Here is a 12,840-nt window from a genome sequence, read left to right as displayed (position 1 = left end):
GATTGCTGTTTGTCCGTCATTACTAGCCAGACCCTGGCGCTAGTGTAATGTTAGGGCTAGCGGAACGCACCAAATAATAAGACAGATAGAGTATGGTGCGTTCACAGCCCGGGGTCCACCGTGCAGAGATGGAACCTGCTGCCAAGTAATGACGGACTATATGGCGGTACTCATAAGTATACACACGTGGGTTAAACTTCACCCAGCGTGAAGGAAGCGATCCTGTTGCGTCACAGGACCGCGGTACCGCACATAGAGCGCGAGCAAGTAGTCAGCGAACTCAACCCCAACTAGGATTGTAGTCCGATTAGACCCTTGCTGGCACAACACCGCAACTGGGTGTGTAAGGAAACTAAATAACACTATTAAGGCACAAGAGTGCATGCGGTGCTGCACTGACGAATGCCACTAACCACCCAGGCTTGGGTAAGGAAAGCACAGAGGAAGTGCACGGCGCCGTACTGGCGGTCACAGCAACTGGACGCTGTAATGTGTGATTCGTGCTGTAGGATAAGTCGGGCGCTAGATAGCAAACATACACCTTCCGCGAACAGACATTCGATAGGGTAGGGGTATCCAAGGACGACTTGCACTCACAACAAACACACATTAACAATTGTACACTAGCGCATGGCCATGCGGACATGCGCAGTTTATATAGTTGCAGCACAGGAAGTGGCCACAGAAACTTTGCCCTTCCAAGACCTGCCAAAAGGACCAATGGAATGTGCTGCAGAGCCTGAGCACATGACCCTCGATCTCCAACGGGAGATATTGCCCTGGGCATGCTCAGTGTGTGCAGACAAGGACTTAGTCCCAGAGAAGTCCGCTCGCTGCTGACCAGCACTGGCTTTAATGGCAGAAGCTGAAGAAGCAGCAGTAACTCTCTGTACAGAGTGAGATTGAGCAAGACGCTGGGACCGACGTCCCTGCTGAGCAGACTCCACTGCGGCTGGATAAGAATGGGAGACCGCAGCGGAGATGGCTCGAGATTCCCCCTGTGCAGAAGCGGGAACTCGAGACCTAATATATATATATATATATATATACACACCATGTTCCAAATTATTATGCAAATTGCATATTTCTCAGATTTTCCTAAATCGTCAGTGCAAATGACAGCCAGTCTAATAAAAGTCATCACCCATTAGAGCAGTGTTCCCAAACTCCTGTCCTCAAGAGCAACCAACAGGTCTTGTTTTCAGGATTTCCTTAGTATTGCACAGGTGATGGAATTGTTGCCTGTGCTGGTGATGCAACTATCACCTGTGCAATACTAAGGAAATCCTGAAAACATGACCTGTTGGTGGGTCTTGAGGATCGGAGTTGGGGAATACTGCATTAGAGTATACATCGAATTTTATTGAAGAAACCTCCCAACAATAACAGTATAATCTCCAAAATGAATTTTAGGCACAGTAGAATTTCTAAACATTTGATATGTTTTAAAAAATAGAAAATTCTCATTTGTGGAATTTGCAGCATTAGGAGGTCATATTCACTGAACAAAAGGGCTATTTAACTCCAAAACATCCTAACAGGCCAAGTTACATGTTAACAAAGAACCCTTCTTTGATATCACCTTCACAATTCTTGCATCCATTGAACTTGTGAGTTTTTGGAGAGTTTCTGCTTGTATTTCTTTGCATGTAGTCAGAATAGCCTCCCAGAGCTGCTATTTTGATGTGAACTGCCACCTACCCTCATAGATCTTTTGCTTGATGATACTCCAAAGGTTCTCTATAGGGTTGGAGTCATGGGAAGATGGTGGCCACACCATGAGTTTATCTCCTTTTATGCCCATAGCAGCCAATGACTCAGAGGTATTCATTGCAGCATGAAATGGTGCATTGTCATGCATGAAGATGATTTTGCTCCTGAAGGCACGTTTCTGCTTTTTATACCATGGAAGAAAGTTGTCAGTCAGAAACTCTATATACTTTGCAGAGGTAATTTTCATACCTTCAGTAACCTTAAAGGGCCCTACCAGCTGTTTCCCCATGATTCCGGCCCAAAACACGACTCCTCCACCTCCTTACTGACGTCGCAGCCTTGTTGGGACATGGTGGGCATCCACCAACCATCCACTAATACATCCATCTGGACCATCCAGCGTTGCTTGACACTCATCAGTAAACAAGACTGTTTGAAAATTAGTCTTCATGTATGTCTGGGCCCACTGCAACCGCTTCTGCTTGTGAACACTGTTCAGAGGTGGCCGAATAGTAGGATTATGCACCACAGCAAGCCTTTGAAGGATCCTACACCTTGAGGTTCGAGTGACTCCAGAGGCACCAGCAACTTCAAACAACTGTTTGCTGCTATGTAATGGTATTTTGGCAGCTGCTCTCTTAATCCAATGAATTTTTCTGGCAGAAACCTTCTTTATTATGCCTTTATCTGCATGAACTCTGTCTGTGCTCTGTTTCAGTCACTTATCTCTTCACAGTATGATGATCACTCTTAACTTTTCATGAAATATCTAATGTTTTCATACCTTGTCTAAGGCATTGAACTATTTAACGCTTTTCAGCAGCAGATAGATCCTTTTTTATTTGCCATATTGCTTGAAACCCGTGGCCTGCTTAACTCCTTAATCCCACATGACGTACTATCCCATCGAGGTGACCTGGGACTTAATTCCCAAGTGATGGGATAGTACGTCATATGCGATCGGTCGCGCTCTCGGGGGGAGCACGGCCGATCGGGCCGAGTGTCAGCTGACTATCACAGCTAACATCTGGCACTATGTGTCAGGAGCGGTCACAGACTGCCCCTGGCACATTAAGCCCCTGCACACTGTGATCAAACATGATCGCAGTGTTTCGGCAGCATAGGAAAGCAGGGGGCTCCCTTCGTGCTTCCCTGAGACCCTCAGAGCAACACGATGTGCTCGCATTGCTCCGAGGGTCTCCTACCTTCTTCTCCCTGCAGGACCTTGATCCAAAATGGCTGTGGGGCTGAATCCGGGTCCTGCAGGGAGGTGGCTTACCATCGCCTGCTCAGAGCAAGCGCTGGTAGGCCTGCAGCATTGCATGTCAGAACGCTGATCTGACACAGTGCTGTGCAAAGTGTCAGATCAGCGATCTGACCCTATAACATGATGCCCCCTCCCCCCCCCGGGGCAATGTTATAAAGTAAAGAAAAAAATATTCACATGTGTAAAAAAAATCCTAAATAAACAAAAAAAAATATATTGTTCCCATAAATACATTTCTTTATCTAAATAATAAAAAACTATAAAAATACACATATTTAGTATCGCCGCATCCATAACGACCCCACCTATAAAACTGTCCCACAAGTTAACCCCTTCAGTGAACGCGGTAAAAAAAAAAAAAACAAGGCAAAAAACAATGCTTTATTATCATACCACCGATCAAAAAGGGTAATAACACACGATCAAACAGACGGATATAAATAAAAATGGCGCCACTGAAAACGTAATCTTGTACCGCAAAAAACGAGCCACCATACAGCATCATCAGCGAAAAAATAAAAAGTTATAGTCCTTAGAATAAAGCGATGCAAAAATAATTATTTTTTCTATAAAATAGTTTTTATCGCATAAAAAACCAAAACATAAAAAAATGATATAAATGAGGTATCGCTGTAATCGTACTGACCCAAACAATAAAACTACATTATCAATTTTACCAAACGTGGAATGGTATAAACGTCCCCAAAAAGAAATTCATGAATAGCTGGTTTTTGGTAATTCTGCCTCACAAAAATCGCAATAAAAAGCGATCAAAAAATGTCATGTGCCCGAAAATTTTACCAATAAAAACGTCAACTCGTCCCACAAAAATCAAGACCTCATGACTCTGTGGATCTGTGGACCAAAATATGGAAAAATTATAGCTCTCAAAATGTGGAGACGCAAAAGTTATTTTTTGCAATAAAAATCATCTTTTAGTCTGTGACAGCTGTCAATCATAAAAATCTGCTAAATAACGCTATAAAAGTAAATCAAGCCTCCCTTCATCACCCCCTTAGCTAGGGAAGAAAATAAAATTTTAAAAATGTATTTATTTCCATTTTCCCATTAGGTTTAGGGCTAGGGTTAGGGCTAGGGCTAGGGTTAGGGCTAGGGTAAGGGTTAAGATTAGGGCTAGTTTTAGGGCTAGGTTTAGGGTTAGGGTTAGGGGTAGGGTTAGGTGTTGTGAATTCTGTGATCAAGCTCCCTCCTGTGGTCACGAGTGGTACTGCGGCTTCTGAGTTTCCTTCCTCAGGTGATGAGGTTAAGTCGTTAGGTGCTGCTCTATTTAACTCCACATAGTGCTTTGATCCTGGCCTCCAGTCAATGTTCTAGTATTGGTCTTGATTCCTCCTGGATCGTTCCTGTGGCCTGTCTGCTCAGCATAAGCTAAGTTCTGCTTGTGTTACTTTTGTTGCTATATTTTCTGTCCAGCTTGCTTTTTTGTTTTTGCTTGCTTGCTGGAAGCTCTGAGACGCAGAGGGAGCACCTCCGTACCGTTAGTCGGTGCGGAGGGTCTTTTTGCCCCTCTGCGTGGTTGTTTGTAGGTTTTTGTGTTGACCGCAAAGCTATCTTTCCTATCCTCGGTCTATTCAGTAAGTCGGGCCTCACTTTGCTAAATCTATTTCATCTCTGTGTTTGTATATTTCATCTTAACTCACAGTCATTATATGTGGGGGGCTGCCTTTTCCTTTGGGGAATTTCTCTGAGGCAAGGTAGGCTTATTTTTCTATCTTCAGGACTAGCTAGTTTCTCAGGCTGTGCCGAGTTGCATAGGGAGCGTTAGGCGCAATCCACGACTACCTCTAGAGTGGTTTGATAGGTTTAGGGATTGCGGTCAGCAGAGTTCCCACGTCTCAGAGCTCGTCCTATGTTTTGTGGTTTTTGTCAGGTCACTTGTGTGCTCTGAACTTCAAGGTCCATTGTGGTTCTGAATTACCTATTCATAACAGTACTGGAGGCCCAGAGTACTAATGCTTCTCAATAGAGGGAAAAAAGAAGTTCTGAGACCATTTTTTTTTCTTTGCACTGTGTTTTGCCTTTTTTTCCCCCTGGACATTTGGGTGGTTCAGAACACAGGTGTGGACATGGACATTCAGGGTCTGTCCTCTTTGATGGATAATCTCACTCTAAGTGTACAGAACATTAAAGATTTAGTGGTTCAGAATCCTATGTTAGAACCTAAAATTCCTATTGCTGATTTGTTTTCTGGAGATAGAGCTAAATTTCTGAGTTTCAAAAATAATTGCAAACTGTTTCTGGCGTTGAAACCCTGCTCCTCTGGTGACCCAGTTCAACAAGTTAAGATCATAATTTCTTTATTACGTGGCGACCCTCAAGACTGGGCATTTTCCCTTGCGCCAGGAGATCCTGCATTATGTAATATTGATGCGTTTTTTCTGGCGCTCGGATTACTGTACGATGAACCTAATTCAGTGGATCAGGCAGAGAAAAATTTGCTGGCTCTGTGTCAGGGTCAGGATGAGATAGAGATTTATTGTCAGAAGTTTAGAAAGTGGTCTGTGCTCACTCAATGGAATGAATGTGCTTTGGCAGCAATCTTCAGCAAGGGTCTCTCTGAAGCCCTTAAGGATGTCATGGTGGGATTTCCTATGCCTGCTGGTCTGAATGAGTCTATGTCTTTGGCCATTCAGATGGGTCGACGCTTGCGTGAGCGTAAATTTGTGCACCATTTGGCGGTATTATCTGAGCATAAACCTGAGCCTATGCAGTGCGATAGGACTTTGACCAGAGCTGAAAGGCAAGAACACAGACATCAGAATGGGCTGTGTTTCTACTGTGGTGATTACACTCATGCTATCTCTGATTGTCCTAAGCGCACTAAGCGGTTCGCTAAGTCTGCCACCATTGGTACGGTACAGTCGAAATTTCTTTTGTCCGTTACTTTGATCTGCTCTTTGTCTTCCTATTCTCTCATGGCATTTGTGGATTCAGGCGCTGCCCTGAATTTGATGGACTTGGAGTTTGCTAGGCGCTGTGGGTTTGTCTTGGAGCCCCTGCAGTGTCTTATTCCATTGAGAGGAATTGATGCTACGCCTTTGGCCAAGAATAAGCCTCAGTATTGGACCCAGCTGACCATGTGCATGGCTCCTGCGCACCAGGAAGATATTCGTTTTCTGGTGTTGCAAAATCTGCATGATGTGGTCGTGTTGGGGTTGCCATGGCTACAAGTCCATAACCCAGTATTAGATTGGAAATCTATGTCTGTGTCCAGCTGGGGTTGTCAGGGGGTACATGGTGATGTTCCATTTCTGTCTATCTCATCATCCACCCCTTCTGAGGTCCCAGAGTTCTTGTCTGATTACTGGGATGTATTCGATGAGCCCAAGTCCATTGCCCTACCTCCGCATAGGGATTGTGATTGTGCTATCGAGTTGATTCCTGGTAGTAAGTTTCCTAAGGGTCGACTGTTTAATTTATCTGTACCTGAGCACGCCGCTATGCGGAGTTACATAAAAGAATCCTTGGAGAAGGGTCATATTCGGCTGTCGTCATCGCCATTGGGAGCAGGGTTCTTTTTTGTGGCCAAGAAGGATGGTTCGCTGAGACCTTGTATTGATTACCGCCTTCTAAATAAAATCACGGTCAAATTTCAGTACCCCTTGCCGCTGCTATCTGTTGTGAATTCTGTGGCAGAGCTCCCTCCTGTGGTCACAAGTGGTACTTCGGCTGATTCTCTCTGTGAGCTTCCGTTGGTGGAGGAAAGTGGTACTGCGGCTTCTGAGTTTCCCTCCTCAGGTGATGTGGTGAAGTCGTTAGGTGCTGCTCTATTTGACTCCACCTGGTGCTTTGATCCTGGCCTCCAGGCAATGTTCTAGTATTGGACCTGTTTCCTCCTGGATCGTTCCTGTGGCCTGCTGCTCTGCATAGCTAAGTTCTGCTTTGCTATTTTGTTTGCTGTTTTTTTCTGTCCAGCTTGTATATTTGTTTTTCCTGCTTGCTGGAAGCTCTGGGACGCAGAGGGTGTACCTCCGTGCCGTTAGTTCGGTACGGAGGGTCTTTTTGCCCCATTTGCGTGGTTTTTGTAGGGTTTTGTGTTGACCGCAAAGTTACCTTTCCTATCCTCGCTCTGTTCAGAAAGTCGGGCCTCACTTTGCTAAATCTATTTCATCTCTGCGTTTGTCTTTTCATCTTAACTCACAGTCATTATATGTGGGGGCTGCCTTTTCCTTTGGGGTATTTCTCTGAGGCAAGGTAGGCTTATTTTCTATCTTCAGGCTAGCTAGTTTCTCAGGCTGTGCCGAGTTGCATAGGGAGCGTTAGGCGCAATCCACGGCTGCCTCTAGTGTGGTTGGAGAGGATTAGGGATTGCGGTCAGCAGAATTCCCACGTCTCAGAGCTCGTTCTATGTTTTTGGGTTATTGTCAGGTCACTGTATGTGCTCTGACCTCTATGTCCATTGTGGTACTGAATTACCTTATCATAACAGTACTGGAGGCCCAAAGTACTAATGATTCTCAATAGAGGGAAAAAAGAAGTTCTGAGACCATTTTTTTTTCTCTGCACTGTGTTTTGCCTTTTTTTTCCCCTAGACATTTGGGTAGTTCAGGACACAGGTGTAGCGATGGACATTAAAGGTCTGTCTTCATGTGTGGATCAGCTCACGGCAAGAGTACAAAATATTCAAGACTTTGTGGTTCAGAATTCTATGTTAGAACCGAGAATTCCTATTCCTGATTTGTTTTTTGGAGATAGAACTACATTTCTGAGTTTCAAAAATAATTGTAAACTATTTCTGGCTTTGAAACCTCGCTCCTCTGGTGACCCAGTTCAACAAGTTAGGATCATTATTTCTTTATTACGTGACGACCCTCAGGACTGGGCATTTTCTCTTGCGTAAGGAGATCCTGCATTAAGTAATATCGATGCGTTTTTCCTGGTGCTCGGATTGCTGTACGATGAACCTAATTCAGTGGATCAGGCAGAGAAAAATTTGCTGGCTCTGTGTCAGGGTCAGGATGAGATAGAGGTATATTGTCAGAAATTTAGAAAGTGGTCCGTACTCACTCAATGGAATGAAGGTGCGCTCGCAGCTATTTTCAGAAAGGGTCTCTCTGAAGCCCTTAAGGATGTCATGGTGGGATTTCCTATGCCTGCTGGTCTGAATGAGTCTATGTCTTTGGCCATTCAAATCGGTCGACGCTTGCGTGAGCGTAAATCTGTGCACCATTTGGCGGTATTACCTGAGCTTAAACCTGAGCCTATGCAGTGCGATAGGACTTTGACCAGAGTTGAACGGCAAGAACACAGACGTCTGAATGGGCTGTGTTTCTACTGTGGTGATTCCACTCATGCTATCTCTGATTGTCCTAAGCGCACTAAGCGGTTCACTAGGTCTGCCACCATTGGTACGGTACAGTCAAAATTTCTTCTGTCCGTTACCTTGATCTGCTCTTTGTCATCGTATTCTGTCATGGCATTTGTGGATTCAGGCGCTGCCCTGAATTTGATGGACTTGGAGTATGCTAGGCGTTGTGGGTTTTTCTTGGAGCCCTTGCAGTATCCTATTCCATTGAGAGGAATAGATGCTACGCCTTTGGCCAAGAACAAGCCTCAGTATTGGACCCAGCTGACCATGTGCATGGCTCCTGCACATCAGGAGGTTATTTGCTTTCTGGTGTTGCATAATCTGCATGATGTGGTCGTGTTAGGGTTGCCATGGCTACAAGTCCATAATCCAGTATTAGATTGGAAATCCATGTCTGTGTCCAGCTGGGGTTGTCAGGGGGTACATGGTGATGTCCCATTTCTGACTATTTCGTCATCCACCCCTTCTGAGGTTCCAGAGTTCTTGTCTGATTACCGGGATGTATTTGATGAGCCCAAGTCCGATACCCTACCTCCGCATAGGGATTGTGATTGTGCTATCGATTTGATTCCTGGTAGTAAATTCCCAAAAGGTCGACTGTTTAATTTATCTGTGCCTGAGCACGCCGCTATGCGGAGTTATGTGAAGGAGTCCTTGGAGAAGGGGCATATTCGCCCGTCATCGTCGCCATTAGGAGCAGGGTTCTTTTTTGTAGCCAAGAAGGATGGTTCGCTGAGACCTTGTATAGATTACCGCCTTCTAAATAAGATCACGGTTAAATTTCAGTACCCCTTGCCATTGTTATCTGATTTGTTTGCTCGGATTAAGGGGGCTAGTTGGTTCACCAAGATAGATCTTCGTGGTGCGTACAATCTGGTGCGCATTAAGCGAGGCGATGAATGGAAAACTGCATTTAATACGCCCGAGGGCCATTTTGAGTATCTAGTAATGCCATTCGGACTTGCCAATGCTCCATCAGTGTTTCAGTCCTTTATGCTTGACATCTTCCGAGAGTACCTGGATAAATTCCTGATTGTGTACTTGGATGACATTTTGATCTTCTCGGATGATTGGGAGTCTCATGTGAAGCAGGTCAGAACGGTGTTTCAGGTCCTGCGTGCTAATTCTTTGTTTGTGAAGGGATCAAAGTGTCTCTTTGGTGTTCAGAAGGTTTCATTTTTGGGGTTCATCTTTTCCCCTTCTACTATCGAGATGGACCCTGTTAAGGTCCAAGCCATCCATGATTGGACTCAGCCGACATCTCTGAAAAGTCTGCAAAAGTTCCTGGGCTTTGCTAATTTTTATCGTCGCTTCATCTGCAATTTTTCTAGTATTGCTAAACCATTGACCGATTTGACCAAGAAGGGTGCTGATGTGGTCAATTGGTCTTCTGCTGCTGTGGAAGCTTTTCAAGAGTTGAAGCGTCGTTTTTCTTCTTCCCCTGTTTTGTGTCAACCAGATGTTTCGCTTCCATTCCAGGTCGAGGTTGATGCTTCTGAGATTGGAGCAGGGGCTGTTTTGTCACAGAGAAGTTCTGATTGCTCGGTGATGAAACCATGCGCCTTCTTTTCCAGGAAGTTTTCGCCTGCTGAGCGAAATTATGATGTGGGCAATCGAGAGTTGCTGGCCATGAAGTGGGCATTCGAGGAGTGGCCTCATTGGCTTGAAGGAGCTAAGCATCGCGTGGTGGTATTGACTGATCATAAGAACTTGACTTATCTCGAGTCTGCCAAGCGGTTGAATCCTAGACAGGCTCATTGGTCGCTGTTTTTTGCCCGTTTTGACTTTGTGATTTCGTACCTTCCGGGCTCTAAAAATGTGAAGGCGGATGCTCTGTCTAGGAGTTTTGTGCCCGACTCTCCGGGTTTATCTGAGCCGGCAGGTATCCTCAAAGAGGGAGTAATTGTGTCTGCCATCTCCCCTGATTTGCGGCGGGTGCTGCAAAAGTTTCAGGCTAATAAACCTGATCGTTGCCCAGCGGAGAGACTGTTTGTCCCTGATAGGTGGACGAATAAAGTTATCTCTGAGGTTCATTGTTCGGTGTTGGCTGGTCATCCTGGAATCTTTGGTACCAGAGAGTTAGTGGCTAGATCCTTTTGGTGGCCATCTCTGTCGCGGGATGTGCATTCTTTTGTGCAGTCCTGTGGGATTTGTGCTCGGGCTAAGCCCTGCTGTTCTCGTGCCAGTGGGTTGCTTTTGCCCTTGCCGGTCCCGAGGAGGCCTTGGACACATATCGCTATGGATTTTATTTCGGATCTCCCCGTCTCTCAAAAGATGTCAGTCATTTGGGTGGTCTGTGATCGTTTCTCTAAGATGGTCCATTTGGTACCCTTGTCTAAATTACCTTCCTCCTCTGATTTGGTGCCATTGTTCTTCCAGCATGTGGTTCGTTTACATGGCATTCCAGAAAATATCGTTTCTGACAAAGGTTCCCAGTTTGTTTCGAGGTTTTGGCGAGCCTTTTGTGGTAGGATGGGCATTGACTTGTCTTTTTCCTCGGCTTTCCATCCTCAGACTAATGGCCAGACCGAACGAACCAATCAGACCTTGGAAACATATCTGAGATGCTTTGTTTCTGCTGATCAGGATGACTGGGTGTCCTTTTTGCCTTTGGCTGAGCTCGCCCTTAATAATCGGGCCAGCTCGGCTACCTTGGTTTCGCCGTTTTTCTGCAACTCTTGGTTCCATCCTTGTTTCTCTTCAGGGCAGGTTGAGTCTTCGGACTGTCCTGGTGTGGATACTGTGGTGGACAGGTTGCAGCAGATTTGGACTCATGTAGTGGACAATTTGACCTTGTCCCAGGAGAAGGCTCAACGTTTCGCTAATCGCAGACGCTGTGTGGGTCCCCGACTTCGTGTTGGGGATTTGGTTTGGTTATCTTCTCGTCATATTCCTATGAAGGTTTCCTCTCCTAAGTTTAAACCTCGTTTCATTGGTCCGTATAGGATTTCTGAGGTTCTTAATCCTGTGTCTTTTCGTCTGACCCTTCCAGATTCTTTTTCCATACATAACGTATTCCAAAGGTCATTGCTGCGGAGATACGTGGCACTTATGGTTCCATCTGTTGATCCTCCTGCCCCGGTTTTGATGGAGGGGGAGTTGGAGTATATTGTGGAGAAGATTTTGGATTCTCGTGTTTCAAGACGGAAACTCCAGTATCTGGTTAAGTGGAAGGGTTATGCTCAGGAAGATAATTCCTGGGTCTTTGCCTCTGATGTCCATGCTCCCGATCTTGTTCGTGCCTTTCATATGGCTCATCCTGGTCGTCCTGGGGGCTCTGGTGAGGGTTCGGTGACCCCTCCTCAAGGGGGGGGTACTGTTGTGAATTCTGTGGCAGAGCTCCCTCCTGTGGTCACAAGTGGTACTTCGGCTGATTCTCTCTGTGAGCTTCCGTTGGTGGAGTAAAGTGGTACTGCGGCTTCTGAGTTTCCCTCCTCAGGTGATGTGGTGAAGTCGTTAGGTGCTGCTCTATTTGACTCCACCTGGTGCTTTGATCCTGGCCTCCAGGCAATGTTCTAGTATTGGACCTGTTTCCTCCTGGATCGTTCCTGTGGCCTGCTGCTCTGCATAGCTAAGTTCTGCTTTGCTATTTTGTTTGCTGTTTTTTTCTGTCCAGCTTGTATATTTGTTTTTCCTGCTTGCTGGAAGCTCTGGGACGCAGAGGGTGTACCTCCGTGCCGTTAGTTCGGTACGGAGGGTCTTTTTGCCCCCTTTGCGTGGTTTTTGTAGGGTTTTGTGTTGACCGCAAAGTTACCTTTCCTATCCTCGCTCTGTTCAGAAAGTCGGGCCTCACTTTGCTAAATCTATTTCATCTCTGCGTTTGTCTTTTCATCTTAACTCACAGTCATTATATGTGGGGGCTGCCTTTTCCTTTGGGGTATTTCTCTGAGGCAAGGTAGGCTTATTTTCTATCTTCAGGCTAGCTAGTTTCTCAGGCTGTGCCGAGTTGCATAGGGAGCGTTAGGCGCAATCCACGGCTGCCTCTAGTGTGGTTGGAGAGGATTAGGGATTGCGGTCAGCAGAATTCCCACGTCTCAGAGCTCGTTCTATGTTTTGGGGTTATTGTCAGGTCACTGTATGTGCTCTGACCTCTATGTCCATTGTGGTACTGAATTACCTTATCATAACAGTACTGGAGGCCCAAAGTACTAATGATTCTCAATAGAGGGAAAAAAGAAGTTCTGAGACCATTTTTTTTTCTCTGCACTGTGTTTTGCCTTTTTTTTCCCCTAGACATTTGGGTAGTTCAGGACACAGGTGTAGCGATGGACATTAAAGGTCTGTCTTCATGTGTGGATCAGCTCACGGCAAGAGTACAAAATATTCAAGACTTTGTGGTTCAGAATTCTATGTTAGAACCGAGAATTCCTATTCCTGATTTGTTTTTTGGAGATAGAACTACATTTCTGAGTTTCAAAAATAATTGTAAACTATTTCTGGCTTTGAAACCTCGCTCCTCTGGTGACCCAGTTCAACAAGTTAGGATCATTATTTCTTTATTACGTGACGACCCTCAGGACTGGGCATTTTC

This window comes from Ranitomeya imitator, chromosome 2 (genome assembly GCF_032444005.1).
Source record: "Ranitomeya imitator isolate aRanImi1 chromosome 2, aRanImi1.pri, whole genome shotgun sequence".
NCBI lineage: Eukaryota > Metazoa > Chordata > Amphibia > Anura > Dendrobatidae > Ranitomeya > Ranitomeya imitator.
The sequence above is the reverse complement of the archived record's forward strand: the minus strand, read 5'-3'. Positions refer to the sequence as shown.